Source organism: Pieris napi, chromosome 14, assembly GCF_905475465.1.
Source record: "Pieris napi chromosome 14, ilPieNapi1.2, whole genome shotgun sequence".
Lineage (NCBI taxonomy): Eukaryota > Metazoa > Arthropoda > Insecta > Lepidoptera > Pieridae > Pieris > Pieris napi.
In genome coordinates, this window is record NC_062247.1 from 4,585,221 (window position 1) to 4,610,664 (window position 25,444).

General features: G+C 33.1%; 2 long non-coding RNA genes and 1 other non-coding gene across 3 annotated transcripts; 2 read left to right on the forward strand and 1 right to left on the reverse strand.

The window, feature by feature from the left end:
• Positions 1 to 233: 233 nt before the first annotated feature.
• On the forward strand, positions 234 to 352 carry LOC125056342. The gene has a single exon (XR_007118045.1). It is a non-coding gene; the product is annotated as a 5S ribosomal RNA (ribosomal RNA).
• A 7,509-nt stretch (positions 353 to 7,861) lies between these two features.
• Positions 7,862 to 9,392, reverse strand: LOC125056043. Its single transcript, XR_007117993.1, has 3 exons — positions 9,259 to 9,392; positions 8,370 to 8,552; positions 7,862 to 7,962 (listed from the first exon to the last, which is right to left on the reverse strand). It is a non-coding gene; the product is annotated as an uncharacterized LOC125056043 (long non-coding RNA).
• A 1,036-nt stretch (positions 9,393 to 10,428) lies between these two features.
• Positions 10,429 to 12,262, forward strand: LOC125055991. Its single transcript, XR_007117977.1, has 3 exons — positions 10,429 to 10,562; positions 11,510 to 11,692; positions 12,175 to 12,262. It is a non-coding gene; the product is annotated as an uncharacterized LOC125055991 (long non-coding RNA).
• The last annotated feature ends 13,182 nt before the right edge of the window (positions 12,263 to 25,444 follow it).

Below are 25,444 nucleotides of genomic sequence, written 5' to 3' on the forward strand. Positions count from 1 at the left end.
GCGAGGTCAGTACTTGGATGGGTGACCGCCTGAGAACACCTCGTGATGTTGGCTTTTTTTTTGTAGGGATAAGAAATGAAAATTATTTTTGGAATCACTTAACTAAATTTGTCTTGTTGGAACGAAGTTATCGAGCGTTGCGAAAGGGGGCTAGACGGAATAAATTAAGACCAAAAGTTGTAACGACACTTTTTGCTATAGTTGTTATATTTTACATTTTCGATTTAGCTATCGCCCACGTCCATACCACATTGAATACACCGGTTCTCGTCCGATCACCGAAGTTAAGCAACGTCGGGCGAGGTCAGTACTTGGATGGGTGACCGCCTGGGAACACCTCGTGATGTTGGCTTTTTTTTTTCGTCGTAAGATTGGTGTCAAGAAAATGTATCATACTGTTATGATACCAATTAACATATAAATTAATCGAAAGGAATTTCGTTCCATCCGGGTGTCCCTTGACACCTCTAAAGTTTTTTATATATTACTATGAAGGTTATGAATATTGTAAATACTGTTTATTTGTGTGTTAGTTTATAAAAGTCTATAGTTTATTTATAAATATATCAAAACTAAAAAAACAAATATCTTCAAATGTAAACGGGAAATGTGTAGGAAAATGACTTGTTTACACTTCGTCATCCAGTTATGTGTAGAAACATATAAGTAACATTTGAAAGAACCTATAAAACATGTATTCAAGGCATTAAATACACCTTTATTAAGTTTATTTTCCTTAACGTAAAACTTTAGTAACGGAACGTTAAGCATCGATTTTATGCATACTCCATCAATCAAAGTAATGCATTTCGCTCCATCAAAAGCTAGAATAATCTGAGCAAAAATCGTTGATAAAGCCATTACTCGACATTATTAAAATGATCTCACCTTTATCTTGCGTTTTGCCGAATTTCTTTCTCCATTGTTTGAGAAATGCTAGATTGGTCATCTGTTATAGTAAATTATGCTTTATGGTGTAACAATTGGACCGATATTTGTGTGATAGAATTTTATTTGAATTTAAATTAATTGTGGTCTTTGAGGCACCCGACCACGGTACGCTTTGGCATCTAGAGAACTCCTCTTGCGTAAAATTGGTAAGGGTACGAATAACTATCTTAACTGTCTTTTCCTTACTTGTTATCGATTGTGTTTATTATTTAGACAATATTTGAATTGGACATTGGTTAGGTGGTTGAGGGTCAGATTTGCTATTTGATACAGTAACTTTCCGTCAACCGCCTTAGTAGAGTCCGCGTCTAATAACTAAACTAAAACTAGGAATACAATGGTATAATGTGCATGTAATAATTAAAAGAGTAGGTTAATTACAATAATACAATATTGGATAAGTGAAATGTTAACTAAACTAAATACAAAAAAGATTTTTTAAAATCTGAGGTACTCGTACTTATAAGTAATACATTATTTGTTCTAATGTAAAATTACATTAATCGACTTAGTTATTAATACGTTTTTAAAAATTTTCCTTGCCGGCCATTTTATAGATATGGGGGCATACAGGCAGGTGGCTCACCTGATGTTAAGTGATACCGCCGCCCATGGACACTCTCAATGGTAGAGGGCTCGCGAGTGCGTTGCCAGCCTTTTAAGAATTGGTAAATTGGCTCTCATTAGTTTCTAGTACAATTTCAACTATGAAGAAAAAATTGTTTTGAAATCAAAAATTTTGTGACTTAATAACTACATAGTTTTAACAAAAGTAATAATTAATAATTATATACGATTAGGCAATGTTACTAAATGTATAAGTTGATATCCATGGAAAATTAATTTATTATACTGTTTGAAACTACACTTTTAACCCAAAAAATTATTAAAATAAAAAATAAGAGAATTATTTTGCTTAATCACTAACGTTAAATCTGATTTTATTTTTATTTTTCTTGTCCAACCTCATTTGACTGTTATTAACAAAAATAGGTTGTTAATTCAATATTACTAGTTGAATGAATGTAATCAGATTTGAAGATTTTTACATTAAACAAATACACGAAAATGCATGTTTACAAAAGCTATTTTCAAAAGTTGTTTGATAATATGTTAACAATAATTTAATATAAGAAATACACAGAAATACAATATATTTGTGTATTTTCATAAAAAACAGAAACCTTAAATCTTGCCTAAACCGCATGCCCATTTTCTTGGCACGTATAATATTTATGTGGTCATTTTTTACACGTCACCCGAAGCGACAAAAGAGGACCCGTGGGTTATACATAATGCTTATAACGTTGTACTTAGAAATAGTACATTAAAACTAGGGATGCATCGATACGCCTTTTTGCCGATACGATACCGATACCGATACTCTTATAGAAATATCGCCGATTCCGATACCGATACCGATACTAATGCTTATTGAATTCAAATTAAATTAAGGTAAAATATATCAAGACTGGTTAAAGGTTTTAATTTTTATTATAAAATATAAACAGTTACAAACTTTGAATAACATTAAAGGTTTAGTAAATAAAATTAAGAATTAAGAGTAATAGTTAAATTAAAATAAATAACTGTTAATAATTTAAATTAACATTGATAAGATTTTTGTAATTCTGTATTTTATTTAATTTGGTATTGAAAAAATACTACGCGCGAGCAGTTAAAAACTAACTAAAGTGTCTAGCGAAATGGAATACGCGGGGACTAAGCGGGTGTGAGGGGCATAGATAGTCCGTGCCTCGTTTCCCACGCCCCAGATCAAACAAGATGCGCTTTTGCGCGAAATTTGAAAAGTATCGTTGTATCGGCAATTAAAATATCGCCGATACCGATATATCGGCAAACCCAAAGTATCGCCGATATATCGGTATCGGTATCGGATGCATCCCTAATTAAAACCTGTTTGCACTTTACTTTTAGATGTAACTAATGTTGACTTATATAATATGGTTTTCTATACATTTCTGTGTTACTTTCATTGGGGTAGCAGTGTTCGGGAAAAAATTTTTCAGTATATTTCTATGAAGTGACGTTTGAGAAATATATATCTCCAACTATTGAGTGATATTTTGTAAAAGAAGCAAATACATTTTTAGGGGAGGACTCTATTCTTTCAAATCGGAACAGTTTTTCCATTTCCACACACGTTGTTTATAAGTACTTCAAAATTAGAGAATGTATCGCTATGTGTCCAAAATTTCAAAAAGCTTTGAGAAGAATTGTCATAAATAACCGTGTTTTGAATTAATGAAATATTTTATTTATAACTTAACAGGCTGAGCCTATCGTTATTATCAATAAATATTAGATTCCCCAGAAAAATTAAAAAAACTTGGTTCTGTTTTTATAGGATTTATTTCTCTTCTACTGCCTCTGAAAAAACATACAAATTCTCGTTATTTTGTCTTCAAACTTACTTAGTTTTAATTGTTAAAATTATTTATGTATATAATATATAATTAATAATTATATTTCCATTTCCGTAGCGAAGTAGGTAATCCAGAAATCCTGTGTCCGAACCCGCACCAAACCATATTTGGTTGCTAGATAGAGAAGGCTGATCACACATTCGCCAACAGTTCTCTGTAAATCTCACATTACTATCGGCCCTATTTAGGAGTAACATAAAAAAATCTATGCTTAAAATAAACGATGACAGCTTACAACAATCCTGAGGTGGAACACAGACTCCATCGTTGTTCCGCTTCCAGTCATCATTGCAAATACATCCAGGGAGAAAGCAAAATGGAGCTAACGGTGGACAGGGAGGGCCCTTCTTTAGGTCTTCACAGGTTCTCCAACACACTTCTAGGGTACAATTTACGTACACCTCGTTCTCGGGGCAATCTGTAACTGAGGTGGAAATAATTTAACAAACGAGATATTGAATTAAGAGGCGACTGTATAAGTTCAGCCTTCGTGTCAGCGGTAACGCGCACGGTTATAATCAAATTCCAGTGTGTATAATAAATAAATATAAACTAAGGATTGCTTTTGTAGAGAAAGGCAACTCTCCCGGCGTAGATAGTTCATGAGCGGCGGTGACAACTTTATTCAAAGTGTCTGGCCCATACAATTTTATCATCTTTGTACCTCTGAATGCTAGAATATTCTTGTTTCGTTAAGTTATCCTAATTCCTAAAATAACTTTTGTGAAGATTTCCTGCATGATTAAATTGCAAATTGAGACGTTATTTAAATGTACACTGCAATTTAGAATATGTAATATACAATGAAATTGCCATGAGGCTGTTTAATAAAATAAATAATGAATAATTGAGCGAGACAAGCGTTGAAGCCGGACGCATGCGACTGTCATCCCTGTGGTCGTAGGTACGATCCCCGACTGTGCACCAATGGACTTTCTGTCTATGTGCGCATTTAACATTCGCTCGTACGGTGAAGAAAATCGTCGTTAGGAAACCGGCATGCCGTAGACCCACCAAGTCGACGGTGAGCGATGATTTTGGCTATTAGAAATGATCACGGGACAGATACAGAAATCTGAGGCCCCGACCTAACAGGTTAACCGCCATTGGTATTATGGTTATGTAAACAAATCAGTTAACATCATAATATAATATTTATTATTACTTACCTGCGGGTTTTTCATCGACTTCCATAGAATAAACAACGTAGAATAAGAATAAAATTGGTAAGACCTTTAAAGACATGATGTCTTTCGAGTTTTTTTCTAATACTGGGCTTACGATGTGAGGTCTCATCTTTATATAGTCGGAATCTGTGACGTTATAGATTTTCCGTAGACAGCTAATACGTATACATATATATTTGTTTTTATAATCATCACGTCTTTATAATGCATAACCGACAAAAAATTGTTTAAATTACCTTAAATATTTATGAATAATTTCGCAGGTATAAAATTCTATATAAAGAAGCAAATTTACAAAACTAAAGTTCTATTTATTCACACGCCGTTGACTTGTTGTGCACATAGACAGCAAGCCCATTGATGCACAACCGGGACTTGAACCTACGACCTTAGGGATGAGTTGCGCACGTAAACGCCACTAGGCCAACCGTATTAAATTATTCGTATGATTAAAATACAAAACTCATATGTAAAATAAAAAAATACCCATAACCCACGAACACGCATGTCATGTAAGTGGATGAACCGAGGTAGGTATATCATGACCGTACCAAGTGGAGGTCTGCCCTGCGATTCTATAACTCACTTTTCGAACTCACACAGCGGTATTCGCATCGGCGGTCGCTCTCAAATCAGTCATGAAGCAGTCATTTTATGATTTGGCATTCTGAAAAGGTGGGAGCTTGTAGTTTATTGTTTATCAGAATGCCAAATCATAAAATGACTGCTTCACGACTGATTTGAGAGCGACCGCCGATGCGAAAACCGCTGTGTGAGTTCGAAAAGTGAGTTATAGAATCGCAGGGCTGGCCTTCCATTTCGGGAACAACGTGTGAGTGTATAGATAGATACGGCTAGGTACGAGCCCCTATGCAAAATTGTTCGTGTAGTGTGAAATTTTCTCTGTGAGATTTTTATAACTTTATTATTTTTGTATATCGTGTGTATGGTTCTATCAATGCTGCAAGGTATCAAAACCTTTTCGTAGAGAATTTACTGCCTATACATAGATATAAACTTTAAAAAAGAATTATAATATATACACAAGATTGATCTTAAATAATTTGGAAAAAATCTATTCATATAACTTTGCTGGAATTATGCCCAGTTCACAGCGTACTTATTAGTTACGGTCTCTGATATAATTTGTCTGCGGAAAAACCATGCATTAGCAGTTGATAAATAATTACATAGTGCTGTTTGTATTATCAATAATGACTAGAATCAACAAATAATTGACCATGCATAATTATGAGATTTCCAGTATACAGATAACAGATGATTTTATTAAAAAAATAAATCAGTGGTTCTACATACTTTTTAGGTCTGGGCCTCAGATTTCTGAATCCGTTTCTTGATCAATTGTTAATCCAAAAGTCAAGTAGGTGATCAGCCTCCTGTGCCTGACGCACGCCATCGGTATTTTTGGGTGTAAGGCAAGCCGGTTTCCTCACGATGTTTTCAGTTGCGTGTTACGTTGAATTTTAAATTCGCACATAGAAATAAAGTCCATTGGTGCACCGCCGGGGATCGAACCTACGACCTCAAGGATGAGAGTCGCACGCTGAAGCCACTAGGCCAACACTGGAGGATTTTATTACTGTCCCTTTATCGAGTCACATAAGGTTTTATTATTTTATTTATAATATCGGTTTTCTGTTCTATTTTAACCACATTCACATTACGTTGTAATTAATTTCGGCTAGTGTTCATAGTCCTGTTTTATTGTGCTTATAAAAAGCTTGTGTAATTCCTTCTTGGCATAAAATATCTCGTTATACCTAAGGTGTTGGTTCTGTGTAGGCATCCAGTCTCGTTCTCTGCCTTTACCTTTACTACCATGAAGAAATTCAACAGTATCGATTTTATTTGTTAAGCAACTTTTAGCGAATTTTAGGTTTCTTAAATTGATACATTTTCGTTCGAATCACGGGCAACGGATTTTTTTCACAAGTGTACTTGTTTAACTACATGAATAAAGATATTTTGAGTTTGAGTTTATATTGCGATATTCAGGGTGGCCAAAAAGTCAAAATTTTGACCATACGCAATTACAACCACAGCATACACTTATTACACAATAAAAACGTACCCTGGTCTTGAAAAGATTTTTTTAAAATATTTTTGTGTGTTTCTGTGTGTGTTTTGTTAGTAATAAATGTTATGTATACCTATGTCTATGTCTAGATGGTCTTGGTGTCATTCAGGCCAATACATTGAGATTCATAGTCTCTCTATACATCCAGTTTAAGACTAAGGAAAAACATCGTAACATAAAGAAATGTATTGATTGGAATAAACTATTTTAAATCTGGGTATTACCGATTTCAGTCACGTACAAAGATAACACTTCTCTGCGCAATTAGCTTTCCTAATATCGCTAAGTGAGGAATAAAGGGAAAGTGATAAAATAACCTTAATACAACGATGTTACGGCAACATGCTACGAATTTATGTCTCCCATTTATGTCTTAGGTTTGTATTGGATATAATAGGATAAAGTGTGTAGTATTTTTATATCATATGTAATATTATTATTAGATTATATGTGCAAAGAGCAGTGTTGGTTTAGTGGCTTCAGCGTGCGACTCTCAACCCTGAGGTCGTAGCTTCGATCCCCGGCTGTGCACCAATGGACTTTCTTTCTATGTGAACATTTATCAACGCGAACGGTGTAGGAAACATCGTTAGGAATTCGGCTTCCTTTAGAACCAAAAAGTCGACGGTGTGTGTCAGGCGCAGGAGGCTGATCACCTACTATTAGATTGACAAATGATCATAAAACACATACAGAAAAAAGAAAGAAAGAAAGAAAAAGATTGAAAAGTAAATATGAACTGTCATAGTTTTATCTAAGTCAATAACTTTTTTCTAAGATTTCAGGTACTTAATATTAACAAGGATACCATTATTACTAACCTATTTAATATTAATATGAATATACACAGCTTTTAACAAAAAAAAATTAATCTTATTTATTTTATAAGCCATACATCTAATGATTACGTCGGCTTAAAACTAATAACAATGCTGCTTAAACTTTAAATGTTACTTTAACAGTTGGGATTACTACTTAATGAAAATTTATATAATATTCAGATATCAGGTTCAATGAGTCTATGATAAAACTTACAAAACTATCACTATATTCGGCAGTGATACTTAAACTTAAGATTTGATGGGGAAAGAAGAGAAAACACCCCTCTCCCCCACATCTTGTACAGTTTGGTTTCGTCTCTGTTTTTTATGATGAAGTTAATAACAAAAAAAATAAAACACATTTTTAAAAATATTTAATTTAATACAAAATTGACATAAATATTGCACCTCAGTAGCGTTTATTGTCTATTTTTAGTGCACTGTTGCCTTTACTGTGTCTGAAAAAGAAAGAAATATAAATTTAAATAACGTCGCGTTACGCGGCACTATTAAAGAGGACGCCATCTTGACATAACTAACGCGCCAAATTAAAATTCAATATTAATGACAAATCCAATTACAAGATTAAGGGTTTGTTTCACAATGTATGGATAAAGTACCAAATAGCTATGCAACACATAAATTATTTGGAAGATAAATTGTGCTATTTGACACTTCATCTGACTCATAACTTATGATGGACTTTATGTGACGAATAGCGCTATCTGACAGTCGTGAAACGCAACAATAGTGTTTATCCTACCAATAAGTAATAAATAGCTAATTTGGAACTTATGTAGAACTTATCCGGACATTGTGAAACATACCCTAATAGTTGTATAAAATATTTATTTAGATTCTTTACCACAATCTTGAAACGGCACACAGATGCCATCTTTGTTCCTCAACCAGTTTCCTTTGCACACACAGGCGGGCATGTAACAGCCTATGGCTAATCCAGGGCATGCTGGAGGAGTGTCGAGGTCCTTACAATATTTCTCACAAACTGCCAACTCACATTCGACATATGTTTCGTTCGCTGGACAATCTGTAATGGAGTGATTATTAAAACAAAAAAATATTGGTTGTTTGTAAAGTAGGTTTACGATCGAGATGTTTACGTGATAACGTCTTATTGGTGATATAAGTTTTTGGGAAGTAAGGAATTAATGAAGATAACAATTTTTTCAAATTTTAAATTACATCTATCGTTTTATTCACACTTTTGATGATAAATTTCGGGTGTAAAATGACAAGTTTACTTATTCGACTATGATATACATTTTTCTTCATACATTCACGGAATGACTGGCAGCGCTCGAGATGAGACGGGAGATCGGTCCGTCTCTCTCTCGTTATACCTGCGATCGCGCTCGTGAGGTTTTGGTGTGACACAAGTTTCTGAACATGTCACCCGACTAAAACGATTTTAAAGACGTTATCACGTCAAAAAAAAGTAGGGAATGAAACCTGAAACAATAGATTAATTTACAGTTGTACTACTACAGTTTCATTCGTAACTATCCGAGTCCTATATCACTCAAGATGGTAAGTATAATATGAATGAATGAATGAAATCTTAATTTCTTCAAAAAACTTAGCTAAGTGCATCTTCTTAATTGGTTGCATGCAATGTAATTAATAAATATTTAACAATGTTAAAATATGGCGTCGTAATGTGCTCGGTTAATTTATTATTTTTAATCGTAACAATACAAAGGGCATTTATTGTTCGCACTCAAGCGGAAACTTACCAAAAGCGTCTCCGTTATCCACGGTCATAGCATTGATACTAACAATACAGAAAATTAAAAGACCAGCTTTTAACGACATGATGAAGGCTTGTTGTCGATACTGGCAATATTTTTCAGATTTATCCTTTTATAACTTTAGATACGATGTTCAGGTTTTCCGTTAGTAATTATGTTATATAAAAACAAGTTTGCTCAACCTTGGTATTAGACAAGTGTGCATAATGGAAATATAGGTTCTTTCCCCACTAGTAAGGAGAATCATTTTCTACTGTTGCATTTGAAATAGAATATTTGAATATTTACCAGAATAAAAAAAAATTTTTTTAGTTATTTGTACGTGTGCATTAAAAAAAATTGGAACCACAATGCACTAAAAGTTTTGAATAACAATATTTCTTATTTCAAGCAGTGTTGGCTTCAGCGTGTGACTCTCATGCCTGAGGTCGTAGGTTCGATCCCCGGTTGTGCGGCAGACCGGTTGTGCGGCAGACTTTCAGTCTATGTACGCATCTAACACTCGTGAAGGAAAACATCGTGACATGGCATGTCATAGACCCAAAAATAGACAACATGTATCAGACAGCTGATCACCTAGACTATGAAATAAAAATGATAAATGAAACGGATATCTATAGGCCAATACCTATATAGGGTTTAGAGGCACTGGATTATTATTATTAGTTATTTTTGATGTTTGGTCTTGTATTATTGAGACAATTTAATAGTTTTGTGACAGAGTACCGTGGTAGTGTACCTTTAACGCTGGCAGCATTTTCTCGCTGTATTGCGATATTATATTTGAGCCGTTTATTATTTTCCGCCTGCACTGCGGCCGCGCCAGCTTTTTTGCTTATTGTTAAGAAAATTAAGTGATTTAAACTATAATAACTAATTTATATACGTGGATCAAATTATACTTTCACTTAAATATTTTTTTTCAATGTTAAAAATATTTAATCCGTTCCAAGCGGCCGTATAATTTTGTCGACAACACTTCTAAACAAAAAAGACCTACCGAATTAAAAGAATAGCATTGTCATCACGTCAGAATAAAATTAACTAAACCCAATCAATTCAGCACATTATGTTTATTAGTATCACCGTAGTGATAATAATTCTTATACTTTGACCTTGCTTGACGTCTATTATATACAATATACATAGTTGTTTTCGCGACTATATAAAGTGCGACGAGGATAAGATTTGATTAGTGTTATTTATACACATAAAAATGGCAAACATAATGCCTCTTTTGTTTTTGTGTTTAGTTGCGTCTGCGCTAGCATCCGGTGATACAGTGAAAGGTATTTTTGACCATATATCGAAGTGTAGCTTAAAAAAAATTGATATTATTAAAACAAATGTCTTATTAATTGTTAAGAAAATTAAGTGATTTAAACTATGTGCAAGGCTGTATATTTCGCTCACTCAGGTTTTCTTAGTTTTATAACCCAGGAACTGTATACTATCTCTGAGAAAAGGTTGTATCCAACAAATTATAGTAACAGAAGTATTGTAACAATGCCACTTTATTCATTGAAACTAAATAAGTCGGTATTGTTTTTACTATATTAATCGTTCGTCACATTCAGACAAAGTGTGATTACGCTGTGATGAAAAGAGACAAGTGACTACTTCAGTTACCTTTAGTAGTAAACGATGTCATTACACTGACTTTTGAATGAATACGGAGGTATATATTTGTGTTACGGCGGGAAAAATAAAAAAAAATATAGATATTTGGTTTGAAAATTATTAAATTTCACTCAATCAAAAAATAATTAATGTAAATCCGATACACTTCATAATAACAATATTTAATTATATGCTTTTAATATCGGTGGTTAGGGTATAGTGCTGGAATAATTTATAAATATTTGAATAACATTAAACTTTTGGAAACCTAAATAATTAGGTAATTGGCGGCAAAATTTTTGTCATGTGGCGCCTTGGGGTTTTAGTGGGTATGCACATTCGCGAGTCCCACATAACCCTCCCGCACTAAGCAGTCGCACCGCGGTAGGGTATGCGCAATGCATTTCCCCAAGTGAAAAAAGCAGTGCTGAGGTGATAATATTGAGAGAACTACATCGAAATTGAATTAAAAAATGTCGCAATATCGCTATCGCTACTCGATTTTGTACCGTGCGATCACAAGTTTGCGACGATAGTCCTACAAATTGAAATAAATACTATCAAATTGCGTACAAAAACTCCATATCCTCTACATCTCCAACTCTTAAATTTACAGTTTGTCCCGAAAACGAGGTGTTTGTGGAGTGCAAGTTGGCAACGTGCTGGAAGACATGCCAAGAGCTCAAAAATAGAGGACCCTGCCCGTCGATAGCAGCTGGATGTGTGGATCCTGGTTGTGTCTGCATCAGCGACTATCTCCGAAATGATGAAGGCATTTGTGTAAAATATGAAGAATGCTGTGAGTATTCTAGAAGTTTGGTGTCCTTTGAGCTTGATGCTTAACAAGACCATCATTGTTGCGAGGTGGTCCCAGCAGGCTGATCACATGAGCAATAATCATGTGAGCTAAGAAATGAATCTGTATTATTTGATTAAAAGGCCGACAGCGCACTCGCGAAATACTTGGCGATTAAAAAGAGTGGCGGAAAGTTTCTTGCCAGTTCTTCTAACCCGCTCTACGCCCTTGACTTGCCAACTGGTAGAAAATGTAAATTTACAATTAATTTAACTTCTTTCTGACAATTCATAAGTGTACTTTACCTACATGAATAACGATATTTTGAGTTGAGTTGAGTTTGAGTTGTCCTCTGGCATTAAAAATGTCTACTTAACATCAGGTGAGCCTCCTGCCCGTTTGCCCTGCCCTATTAAAATTGCAACTTTGAGAAAGTAGAAACATATTTATTTCTGTGAAAAACTTTAATTATTATTTTTTTACAGAAATAAAGACCGATATAACGACAGCGACCAGAAGAATACAAGTAGCTAATAATTACCTATATTTTGTATTAAAAAGATTTATTAAGTATTTTAATTTATTCAAAGAAATTCCCGTAAAGATGCCCCTTAAAACCAGTGGCGCTACAACCTTTTAAGATCTGGCCCTTAGATTTTTGGATATTTGTTATTTTCTAATAGACAAGTAGGTTCATCCTTCTGTGCCTGACACACACGTAACTTTTGAGTCTAAAGCATACTGGTTTCCTCACGATTTTTTTTTTTACGAATGGCCAATGCGCACATACATAAAGTCTACGAGCGCATTCCGGTGCTCTGCCGGGGTTCGAACCTTAGGGATGAGAGTCGCACTGTAGCCACTAGGCCAACAATGACAGGCTACTTCTAATTAATTTGCGATATTTGTTTTAAATAAGTATTGTTTGATGATTTGCTGTTTTAAAAGAGTACCGAGAGTTTTTTACGCCGGCTTTTTCTCTCGGCCTACACCCTCTGTCTTCTTTGCCGATGAGTAGGGATGCCTTCAAATTTAATGACGTGGAATAAGTGATACATGTATCTTATGTTCCATAATAAACATATTTTATTTTATTTTAATGCTCTGAGAATGATAAACGGACTAAAAAGCTGTGAACGAAAAACACATCCAATGTATTTTGTGTTTAAGATTTAAAAAATGCTATTATTTTTCTAGTTTGACATTCCTTTAACATGCCATCGACAATAAATCTCCTGTATATAGATGCATGTAGATGTCACCGTAATTGAAAAATAACTTTTGAAACATGAAGCTTAATGAAGGTAGTTAGTATTTGCGGTTGGCGTACTCAAAACATGGCATGAATTTTATATTAATTAGTTCGTGGTTCGTAAATAAACATTTATCGTATGTTGAAGAGGGATACACTCAAAGTATTTTAATAAAGCCGCTAACAAAGAAAAACTCAATGGAAATATGCAAAATATGTTATACTAAACTACATACTATTCGAATAACATCTCTAAATATTGTATTTATTTAATTATTTCCAACACAGAAATATACAGTACTAGCAGACTCGGCCAAGCGTTGCAGTGGTAAGTTTTTTGTTGTATTACATAGTAGTAAACTATTCAAGGGAAACGGTAGGAGAACACCAGTCATGGGGACCACCATGTTTTATTGGTGGTTATGCCATTAAATTGTAGCTTATGTGAAACGTTGATACTTTCAACACAGCGCCATCTGTTATAATTGTGACTGTCAAATAATAAACAAATAATTTGCAATAAAATAATATAGCGGGTATAAATTAAGATATAAACTATCCTATCTTTTAAGTTAGATCATACTGCACACGGTGTGCTAAGTTGATTGAAATCGGTTAAGTAGTTTAGGAGTCCATTGCGGACAAACAACGTGACGCGTAATTTATGTATATTAAGATTAACAATATTCTTAATTTGATATTTTGGAGTATGATAAGATTGAGCGCAGTCTATTTTTTGACTTTGAATATACTTTATTTCGTTTATGAATTTTACTTTTTATTCAATACTTTGTAACACAGGGTTAATTTTTACGGTTTTCTATTCAGAGAAAAATCTCTTCTGAATTATTACGTTGCCTACAATTTCCATACGCGATTTAATAGTGATCGCCTTTGTTCAACTTTCCTTATGCAAATTAGCTCAAACCTAACAATAGACTGACATATTGCGAGTTTATATTGGGTTAACTAGGGAATTGTGGAAAAATCTTTGATATTAACAATGCACAAGATAAATAGAACGGTTGATACTAGATTTCATACATATTTCTCGTATTTAAAACACCAATTCAGATTATTTATTAGTTACTAGGTATATAACCTATACAAATTGTTGTTTTTATGTCTGACTTAAATATTCCAATTAAACATTCATCACCCGCCAAAACGCTTCTCTAAGCAAGATGGCATCGCACCAGTCCCTATGTCTTTAAACAAACTCCAAGATTTTTTAAATTATCATTCTTAAATTACTCAAATAGACACATTATTTTTCGATCAAAAACAGTCGCCGACTTTAGACGCCGGTAGTATTAGGATAAGACAGGCATTTTATTTACTAGAACAGTGAGTTATTATCGATTTAACTAATCTGTGGTTGTTTTGTGTCACGTGACTGACGTATAAAAATCTATAACTTTAATTATTGATTTTTTGTTAATAATTATTTACAAAATTATAATATATAAGTGTAATAACACCATAACGCTCTTTAAAGTCATTTTTCATACTCTAAATTATTATTACAATTTGCTACAATGATCCATATCGTCAGCCTATGAAAGTAAGTAAAGATAAAAGAACGATTTGTCATATGAAGTGTATAATTATGGGTAAAAAATTGGGTGTGATTCTGAAACGAGACTTGGCGCCAACAATGACTCCCGTATGTAAAAATCCATCCTGTTCATATTTGTATTCAGAGACGCTGGTCAAGTCAAGTTAGACTTGGGTAACCAGCGTGCTGACTTTTTTTATACCCAAATAGTTGCATATACATAACATGATTGACATTTCATATAGAAATCTGTTTTTTTCTGCTATTAAACAGTAGTGAGTAATTCGACGATCCGCTAAGACAATGTTTTTAAGTTTTTTAATATTTTTTTCGGTCACGATGTAGGCCGTACCGTCTACAGTTCATGGTAATTTTTCCTCGTTTATACTTACCAACGTGAACCGTAGAATATCGAGGAGTATGAATCTCTAATGCTCCAATGACTTATTCCTCCTCCTCTTCTAATGACTTCCTTTCATCAATAATTTACAGTTGTTCTAGCAGAGATATTTTATAACGCGCGTACTTAAATTTTACCCATTTTATACGTTCCGTCACGAAGCAAACAATTAATATGATATGTTTAAAATTTAAAAGATAATTTATTTGTCTGGGCAATACCTGCCAGTATTATTTTCTTTTCAGGAAGAATGTAACGTATTATCTATATTTATTGAAGACCCTTCTTACGTAACAGTGCTAAATAAAAAAAATACTTCTAAATAGAAAAAATTAACATAATAATAATTAGTTAAAAATACTTGTTTTGAACTTTATATTGTTTTCACCCTTTAGTTCTAAAATCAGAAATTGATGTGTCTTGCGGTTTCAGATTGTTTAAGATGTGTTTGCAATTAATACTGTATTATATTTTTATCTGGCTTTACAGATTAATAAAAAAGTTTTCCTTGTTTCCAGAAACAATAGAAGTAAAAGTGTTTGACAAGAACAGCTAGCCCTAAAATAACGGCTGGTCTCACCCTTAGTGATAGTCTATACTTAGCGCCAACTAAAACTTAAGTTTGAGACCTTAGAGTCAAACAATGTAATGCAAAGTAAAATGCATATTTATTTTCATTGAAGCTATTCTGTAAGCTTATTTTAGTTTTAATTGGCTATGAATAGAGAAGTCTTCTACTGTTAACATTCTATATTCATATTGCCGGAAAGCCTGCGGTACTCAAATATCCGGGAAAATATGACGTAATTTTGCATTCTCCACATTCAGCGGGGAACAACGAAATTTTCAGATTGCAACTGTTAACGGATGTTATATTGAAAGTACAATATCGTAATTATGCAAATCATTTTCATATATTGGTTTAATGTAATTAACAGCGGATATTCTGAAAATTAACAAACATACTTAAAACTACGTGGTGAAGCGAAAAACGACTATTAAACGCTTTACTATCTATTTTATATTGTATTGTTAAGTTGATTTATAAATAATACGCTGTGGGAAGTTTTCATAATCCTACTAATATTATAAACGCGAAAGTTTGTAAGTATGGATACATGTTAGTTATACTCGTATACCTATAGATGAATTTTAATGAAACTTTACAATAATATAGCTTATACATCAGAATGACACATAAGCTACAATTTATAAAGATATTGTGTGAATTAACCAAAATATGCAGTAAGTAGGAAAAAATCTACCATCTGCGAGCTATTATGGCATGCGCAGCCAAAACCGCTAGAGTTACACATATGTAATGTAGGATGGAAATGTTTATCTTAAATAGTAAAGCCCGACACATAAATTAAAAAATAATAAAAAATAGCCAAAATAGTAAACCAACTACAATCAAAATTTATAATTTATTTCAAATGCACATATAATTTCTAATAAATTAGAATAGTAATAAATTTATTCTTAAATGAAAATATATACTTTTATGGCTTCTGGTCTTTAAAGTAGATATATATGTCTTTCACGCTATATCATTTGGACAAATATTATTTTAATCCTGCGCAGACAAGGTTCGGACACCGAGACTAATATGTACAACCTTTTTTTAATAACAACATTCTTCACCACCATGATTAGTTGGTTGTGAGTGGGGTAGAACCGTCGGCCCGTGAGGAACGTCGAAATCTTCACCATGCACCAGAGCTTCCTACAATACGCCCAATCACTGAAGTTTGGGTCCAAAGGCCTCTTCGACAAGTTCATGAAAAAAGCAGACATTTGTGTATCGTTCACCATTTATCGGTATTTATTTATTTCGTAATTCTTTAGCTAACATGAATTATATATAACAAAAGCAATTATACTAAAGATATAGCCAAGGATGGAATTCATTATAATATATATACAAAAAGTTAAAAATCAATAAAACGTATTAATAAATACATTTAAAAAGTAAATCAATGATTACGATAATGAAGCGGATATTACCCAAAAGTGTAAAATAAATTCTTGCAGTTTTATGAAAACAGATAAAAATGCATTTCACAGCTGCCAGAGACAACTCTAGACTACTTTATTCTATCCACAAAGTACTCAGTTTGTTGACGGTAGTGTTATATTTTGAAATTCTCACCTTGCACTAACTTGACATTTTAAATTTGTTTATGTCAACTACACGGAATTTATTTCTTTAAGAAAGTTTCGGACTTGTAAAACATAAAAGTGACAGACATTTTAAAATGCGTTTTAACTATTGTTTAACTGTCGAGTAGTTTTTTAAAGTTTTATATCTTACTTGCCTATTAAGGAAAAAAATATTAACAAACAAATACATAAATCTTAAATGTCAAATTTGTATAGTCATTGTCAGTGTTCACTTTGCTATAGAGGAGCTGGGACCCCTAACACAAGTAGCTTTTACTTAAAAGATTTCCCAAATCTAAGATAAATTAATGGTATAGGTACATGCCTATAATGATTCGACGACATTTTTCACAAGGCATTTTCTTTTGCAAACTAGCGAACTGTGGAATCGACTCCCGGTAGGGGTCTTCCCTCAGAGATACGACCTCCAAATGTTTAAAAATCGAATGTACTCCTGCCTCAAAGGCCGGCAACGCACCCACTAAAAATGGGTGTCTATGGGCAGCGAAGACTGCCCTTTTTGGTCGTCCCGCAAGTTTTTTATATATATATAAAAAAAAAGAATTAAGTCATTTTTTAATTTTAAATCTTAGGCCAAGATCAAGTGTTGGAGCGTCATAAAAAGTACGACACCGCTTTTTTGTTCTTGTCTATTCTTGACTAATGATATACGAGGAATTGCAATCTGCCTCTAATTAATCACATATATACTCCACTCACTCTACTGTACAACTATATTGAATAGTAACGTAGTTAATACGTAATAATGTAATTATATTCAGTGACTCAAATAATAGTGAAAATCTCTAACTAAAGCATAAACTTTTTAATATCCAAACCGACAACAGGCACCCTTTTAGCGTGTCCCTGGACCAGTATAAAGTTGTCTAAGTAATGTTTGTTTTGGAGAGAGCAACGAACAAACTGAAGTATACTTATGTGATCGGGGAATTAGTCACTAAATATGTGAGAGGAAAACATTTTTCGTAGTAAATAAATATTTTTTTTATAATTATCTATAATTGGTAGTAATGGGGCAGAGAGTTTTCTCATAATTGACTTGAGGCAAGGTCATATGAACCCGTAAATGTCTTTTCTGATAACATTCTGAATTTTAGTTCTAGCTAGCGCTAGATTAGACGTATCCAGAGGATATTTGTTCGCATCCCAGTTGTGCAATGCATTTCAATATTTACAGAACGCATTCTCAACGTGAAGATGATTTGTGATCCCTGAATTGTCGAAAAAAATGATCTATTAAGAAATAAAACGAAGATGTTGAAATCATATGCCAAAATTAATGGAGTTATTTAATTAAAATTATCTATAGCCAAAACTACTATATCGTATAATTCACCATGCATTCAATTCACCACACTGACGCAAATATCCTTGAGGCGAAAATACGAAAAAAACTTCCTCAATTCAAAGTATCGTAAGAAATGTTATGATTAATTTGCATCTAACGAATACAAACTTTTAACTTGAGTTAAATATTAATTAGCCTGATTTATTTCCGACTTTTATTTTTAAGTGGTTAATTAAGAATTTTATTGAATTTTCCTTGCGAATGAAGTGATAAATTCTCGGTTCTGTTAATGTTTAATTTAATATTTTTTAATTTTAGCTGCTTTAATATACAGCTGTAAAGTTTTAATAAACGTTGAGACGAAAATAAGGTTATGTAGCGAGCTCGACTAAGTAAAAAGAATACCTAATGAAGGTTTAAATTTTAATATCAGCTGCAGAGTAATCCTGAACCTAACATTGTTTAAGGAATATATTATTGCTAGGATTTTAAATCATACCATGAAGAGTTAGATGATGAATGTGTAATATTGAATTTTTGCCAATAATGTAAGAATGATTTTTTGGTTAGTTCTTTTTAATTGTCAACCACAAGCGGGACTACAAATAATAATTTCCTTTATAAATACAACTGATTTTAAAGTACACTACTTATTACATTACTAATTAATATTCATTACGTTATTATTACATACTAAAAAGTACAATATAATAACGTAATAATTAATATTGATTATTATTAATTATACAAACGTAGCCGGGACAGTTATTTTTATTCAACTTTAATAATTGAACAGAAATGCCATATAGGAAAAATACTATAATATTATTAAAGTTATTTTTACTTTAGTTAAGTTCCATTAAAAACCGTAATAAATGATTTACATTTAAAATAAAATTGTCTTATCTAATAAATTACCGTGACGATAACGAAGAGTACTCCATTAATTAACTGGACAACTTAATCTTTAAACAGATCGCTAAGAATTTTTAAAGATTATTTTTGTACTATTTGACTCAGTGCGTACAGGATTTTCGAAATAGAACTATTTTGATAGACAAGAACTTTAAAAAAAGTGGTTCTAGACATTAAAAGTAAAAAAAGGGAACTAAGTTCATCTGATGTTAAGTAAAACCGCACCATATGGACTCACATTGCCAGTAGTTTCGTGCGTGCGTTGCCGGTTTTTTAAGGATTTGTTATAGCATTAGATATTATAAATTTCATACCTATTTTTATGAATGAACATTGACACAAGTTTTGTGTCGTTTTGCCATTAAAAAAAGTGAGAAAATTTAGACTGTCTACAAATGCCTCCCTGAATTCATGCGAAGCCTGAGTGGATTACAATTTGAAGAAAAGAGATGAAAGAGCACTTACTGAAAAAAAACCCAGTTGGACTTAGTTTTTATGTGTAAAAGGGCTCAAAGTTCAAACGTGTCTTAGTCTTACATAAACTGACAAATCATCAACTTTCGTTTCAATAGAAAATGTAATTTCAACATTAATTTTAACTGTTATTTGTTGAAAAGAATTCGTAGTAAAATAAATTTTATCGTACATTGCGAAATAAACTTTAATCTCTCTGAGTAAAGTTTAAATACGGCACATTATCGTGGTAATTAACTTATTCCACTTCTAGTGAAGTAGCTTGTTAAATGCAGTGTAACCTTTTTAGTGCAGTTGACTAACTTACTGAACCTATAAAATGCCGGAAATGACTGAAACATAGTAAAAAGTTTGTGTAATATAAATTCTAATATTAGATTATCCTAAGTTTTAGAAGTGTTAGTACTATGAAGTTTCTAACAGAGATAGGAACTATAATATTAAGATTTCGTACCCAATATTGAAGAAGATTTATCAAAAATACTGATGTCACACACTTGGAATCGTTAATTTATATATTAAACTTGTGATTGCTATTGCTGTTGACAGTTACAGAATACCATGGCATGTTGGGTTGTGTCCGAAATTATATCGAAGCCTTCGATAAGCAATGCTTTCTTATTCATTTATTCAAATCTGATTAATTTGACGGCATAAACAACAATTGAACACTGATAGCGAACTCTAAAGCTAATTACTAGTCATCACGTCAGCTCTAAAGCTAACTACTAGTCATCTCGTCAGCTCTAAAGCTAACTACTAATCATCTCGTCAGCTCTAAAGCTAATTACTAGTCATCACGTCAGCTCTAAAGCTAACTACTAGTCATCTCGTCAGCTCTAAAGCTAATTACTAGTCATCACGTCAGCTCTAAAGCTAACTACTAGTCATCTCGTCAGCTCTAAAGCTAACTACTAATCATCTCGTCAGCTCTAAAGCTAATTACTAGTCATCACGTCAGCTTTAAAGCTAACTACTAGTCATCTCGTCAGCTCTAAAGCTAACTACTAATCATCTCGTCAGCTCTAAAGCTAACTACTAATCATCTCGTCAGCTCTAAAGCTAACTACTAATCATCTCGTCAGCTCTAAAGCTAATTACTAGTCATCTTGTCAGCTCTAAAGCTAACTACAAATCAACTCGTCAGCTCTAAAGCTAACTACTAGTCAACTCGTCAACCCTCAAAGTAACCACTAGTTAACTGGTCAGCTTTCAAGCTAGTCTTGTACTAGTGATAATGAATAAACATTCTTAGTTATTATAATATAAGGTAATAAAAATAACGACCCTGCGTTAGTGATTGAATAACGAACGCGGTAAAATGATAATGTCTCGAGAATTTGGGAACTAAAGAGAATCAAAAGGAATGCCATTTTCTTATAGAACAGGAGGGAAACGGGCAGGAGGCTCATCTGATGTTAAGTGATACCGCCGCCCATGGATACTCTCAATGCCAGCCCGCGAGTGCGTTGAGGCCTTTTAAGAGACGCTCTTTTCTTTAACTACTGGGACGACGAAACGAATAAAGTTTATTTACATCCTCGTCGTCCCAGATCAGCCTCAGGTGTCAAAAAATATTGCAAAAACATAATCGAAAATCATTTAAAAACCAAATAGCAGCACATTATTTCCAGAACACTGATTAATCATTATAATTTTGCTACCGCATATTCAATAAATAATAAATAGCCTACAATTAATATCGAAACGAATATTTAAAGCGGTATTCGGTGTAAGTCATATTTAATCGACATATGGCGATTTCGATGCTGTATTTATTATTTCATTGTATCTCTGAAGCGTCAATTTAAGTGTCTCGTTCCATCGTGGTATAAACCCCATTTCACTGATAGAAACAAAATAATACAAAGTACCCTGTTAATAGACCGATTCGAACATAATGCATAGATGTCTCTGTTTCTGTCTGTCTTTCAACCAACTTAAGGTTACCAAGACTGTCAACCATCACATTACAAACGGGTGCTTAGCTATTTTGGCCATATTGCCGCGAGGGAACCGAATAGTCTTAACAAACGGGTACGGAGGAGTAATGGCAGGAGAAGTCGAGATCGAAGTTTAAACGACATTAAAAATGAATTCGTAGCTCAAACAAAAATGTATGGTTTTTTTTAATAATGCGTAATGATCAAAACATTATTTCCAAGCACGTGTGTTAAATTTAGTATTATACTGTTTGGCCACAAATTTCCCGGAAACTAAAGGTGTGACTGAGATACATGTGTCTGTAGGGATCATCTGTAGTACTTACTATCTATATATTCGTGTAGATAAATAATCTTGAAAGCTATTTGAATTTTTATTAGACCATTATAGAACATTTGAAATATAGCTTTTATAAATAGACCAAGCATATTATATTGCTTTAACATAATGCCTTTGCTGTTATTGGTTTAACTCTGGTTTTAATTTAGATATATAATAAACTTTATAATTGACTAACGTACGGAAAAGTAGATAATATGTAAATGTAGATAAAATAAATATTAAATGTCTCCGCATAAAATTATAAAATAATATTTATCTCTTACCTACAGTACCATATTATATTGAACCAAGCACGCATATTTTACGTAACCATTAAATATTCAGTGACCTGAATAAATACTCAGTGATTCGGAGACATGCGCTCGAAACATAAACGTTACAAGAAAAAAATTAACTTTACTAAAAACATCAAAAATAAAATTTTACGAAAATATAAATATTACTTGAATGTGGAAGTAGGCGGTTGCCTACTATGAAAAATTTAAATGGTTTGCATGGTAAAATACTTATAGTTTCGAGTGAGTAGGGATAGGACTGGTACTTTTTAATATTATATAAATAGTAAAAATTACCAGCCCTGCGATTCTGTAACTCACTTCACGAACTCACACAGCGGTTTTCGCATCGGCGGTCGCTCTCAAATCAGTCGTGAAGCAGTCATTTTATGATTTGGCATTCTAATAAACAATAAACTACAAGCTCCCACCTTTTCAGAATGCCAAATCATAAAATGACTGCTTCACGACTGATTTGAGAGCGACCGCCGATGCGAAAACCACTGTGTGAGTTCGTGAAGTGAGTTACAGAATCGCAGGGCAGTGGTGAATTTTTCTATGGAATGGTTCGTCTCTAGTTGAGAGTATATGAATATCATTGTCAGTTGGTTACGCATACAACGTGTTACCTGAAGTGAGTTCTATTCTTCAAGGCACAATAATCAAAAGGATTAAACTGTTTACAAAATAAGCGATGAAATTATAATCTGTAGGGTTTTCCCTATACACCGAAGTACTGATTAACATATTAATTAATATTTTTCAGTGGAAACCAGATCTATAAAAGATTCTATTTACGCGGGAGAGATATCTAACTTTTATCTAGACCGCGCTAAGACTTATGCAATCAAGAATTAGCCACTGAAGTGTGGAGGAAAACTTTTTTAATAAAAAACTCACCCCAGTCACCAAGCATAAATTTGGATAGGAAATGACTAAAGAAAAGTACCCGTTTTGCAAATAATTTATCCGGGTAGTCCCCCGTCATCTAATTAAAAAGGGTTTTCGATTTAACGTTTAATTTTTTATGTTTTTCAATTACGAAACCTGTTTGTTTATACAATAAAAAAATTATAATATTGTGCAAGAACATTCTGGTTCTAAAGTATATTGAAAAACGTTATTAAAACACAGTGTGGTAAACATTTAATGGGTCTAACCCTCCGATTTCTGCATGTTCATGGATCAGTTTTGTTTAAAGGCAAGTGATTTGATTTCTGTACATACACGATGGTTCTGGATTAAAGGCATGCCGGTTTGTTTGTAGTGATTTTCTTAACTGCATGAGTAGTAATAATATATTAGGATTGAGAATAACGCTGAACAACTTGGTAAACACTGCTAACGAATTTCTTGGGACATTTGTACAATTTTAATTTTGTAGAATAAACTTAATTATTACAAAATTAAAAAAAAATAAAATTGCTCAAAAGATTTTAATTATGATGCAGAAAACAGAAAATTTGTTATCTATAGCCATTTGAAGTAGACTTTAAATTAAATTATTTCATATACCCTTACACATATTCACACATCCACAACCACTCATGCTGTAGTGTTATTTTATTTTGTTACTTTAATTTAGTCAAAGTCTGTAGTCATCTTTTTGTATATTTTCTATCCGCGATGAAAGGCTGTAGACCTGTTACCACAGGATTTTTATAGCACCAGCCTCTCACAAAGATGGTCAATATCTTTATTATTATTATTATACCTATTTTACAGTTTTATAATAACTTAAATACAATTTAATGAAACTTATTGGTATTATACAAATTCGTTCACCTTGCAATCAGAAAATTTGACTTTATCAAATATTACTTCGAAAATAGAAGGAGATGTATTACACAACATGTATACAATTAAAGAAAAAACTTTTTAACCGGATTAAAGTTGACCACGTACCACGTGACCACGCACGCTGTAAAGCACGCGAAACGTCGGTTAAATTTAAAATTATGTTAAATAATTGTAAATTTATAATAATACATAACTTTAATCCGTTTAAAAAAAAAATCTTTAAATGTGTCAAGGTTATGTCAATAAAAGACAATACTAGATGTATACAATTCAAAGTGTTGATTCCTATACAAGTTTGTTCATCGAGATATGAACTTTAATGGGGCATCCACACGCTGGCTGTTTGTCACAAACACCGCAGACAGCAAACGAAGTCCCAAACACCAACCACTATCACCCAACACAAACAGCCATCCACATGCTTGGCGAACGTTCATTACATTCCGAATCGGCAAACATGGCGGACGACGAGCTTGTGGCAGCTATTACTTTCGGGTTGACATATTTTTATTATAAATTAATGCAAGAGACAGAAAAAAGGAAAAAAAGAAGAAAGCAAAGACGATGGTGGATGATTAAAATACATAGAAATCGTACAAGGTACTGCTTTAGACCTATTATTTGGGCTTTAATTGAAAAAGTGTAGCAAGTAAATACGTCCGCCTCCCGCAAGCTCGCGCGCATACTGATCGCTGCCAAACGTGTGGATACGTAGCAAACTGTTTGCCAAACATCCTTTGATCTGGCAAGATAAACCGACACCGATGCCGAACACTTCCCAACACAAACACAAACAGGCAAACAACGACAAACACCCATCCACACGTCCGTGTTTGCTGTTTGCTGTTGGCTGTATGCCATTGTTTGACAAGCGTGTGGATGGGGTTTTACCAAAACATTTTTACGAGGTCTTTTTCGTCGTTCGCAATCACGAATTGCAAAAACAATATTGTAAGCCTGCGAAAACATGACACAACATTTTTCGTCCTACTGTATAAAAATACTACTAATACGTAGTCATAATAATAGTACCAAGTATTACAGGTTTCAAGGAAAAATAATATATGGCTATTTAATAAGGTATAATGGAGGTGCTAAAAGTTTTGCGCTACCCACACGCATTCTGCACCATTAATTAATAAGGGTTTGACGTATTGTTCAAACTATTTATTTTGTATTTAGTAAAGAGGTTGTACTTTCGGTTCCTAATTTAATTTTATAAGCTTCAAAGTATTTTTTATTAATAAACACCAATATAAATAAAAATATATGACAATAATATAAAGTATTTTCTGGTTAGTAGTGTAGTTCCAAAGAGCATTG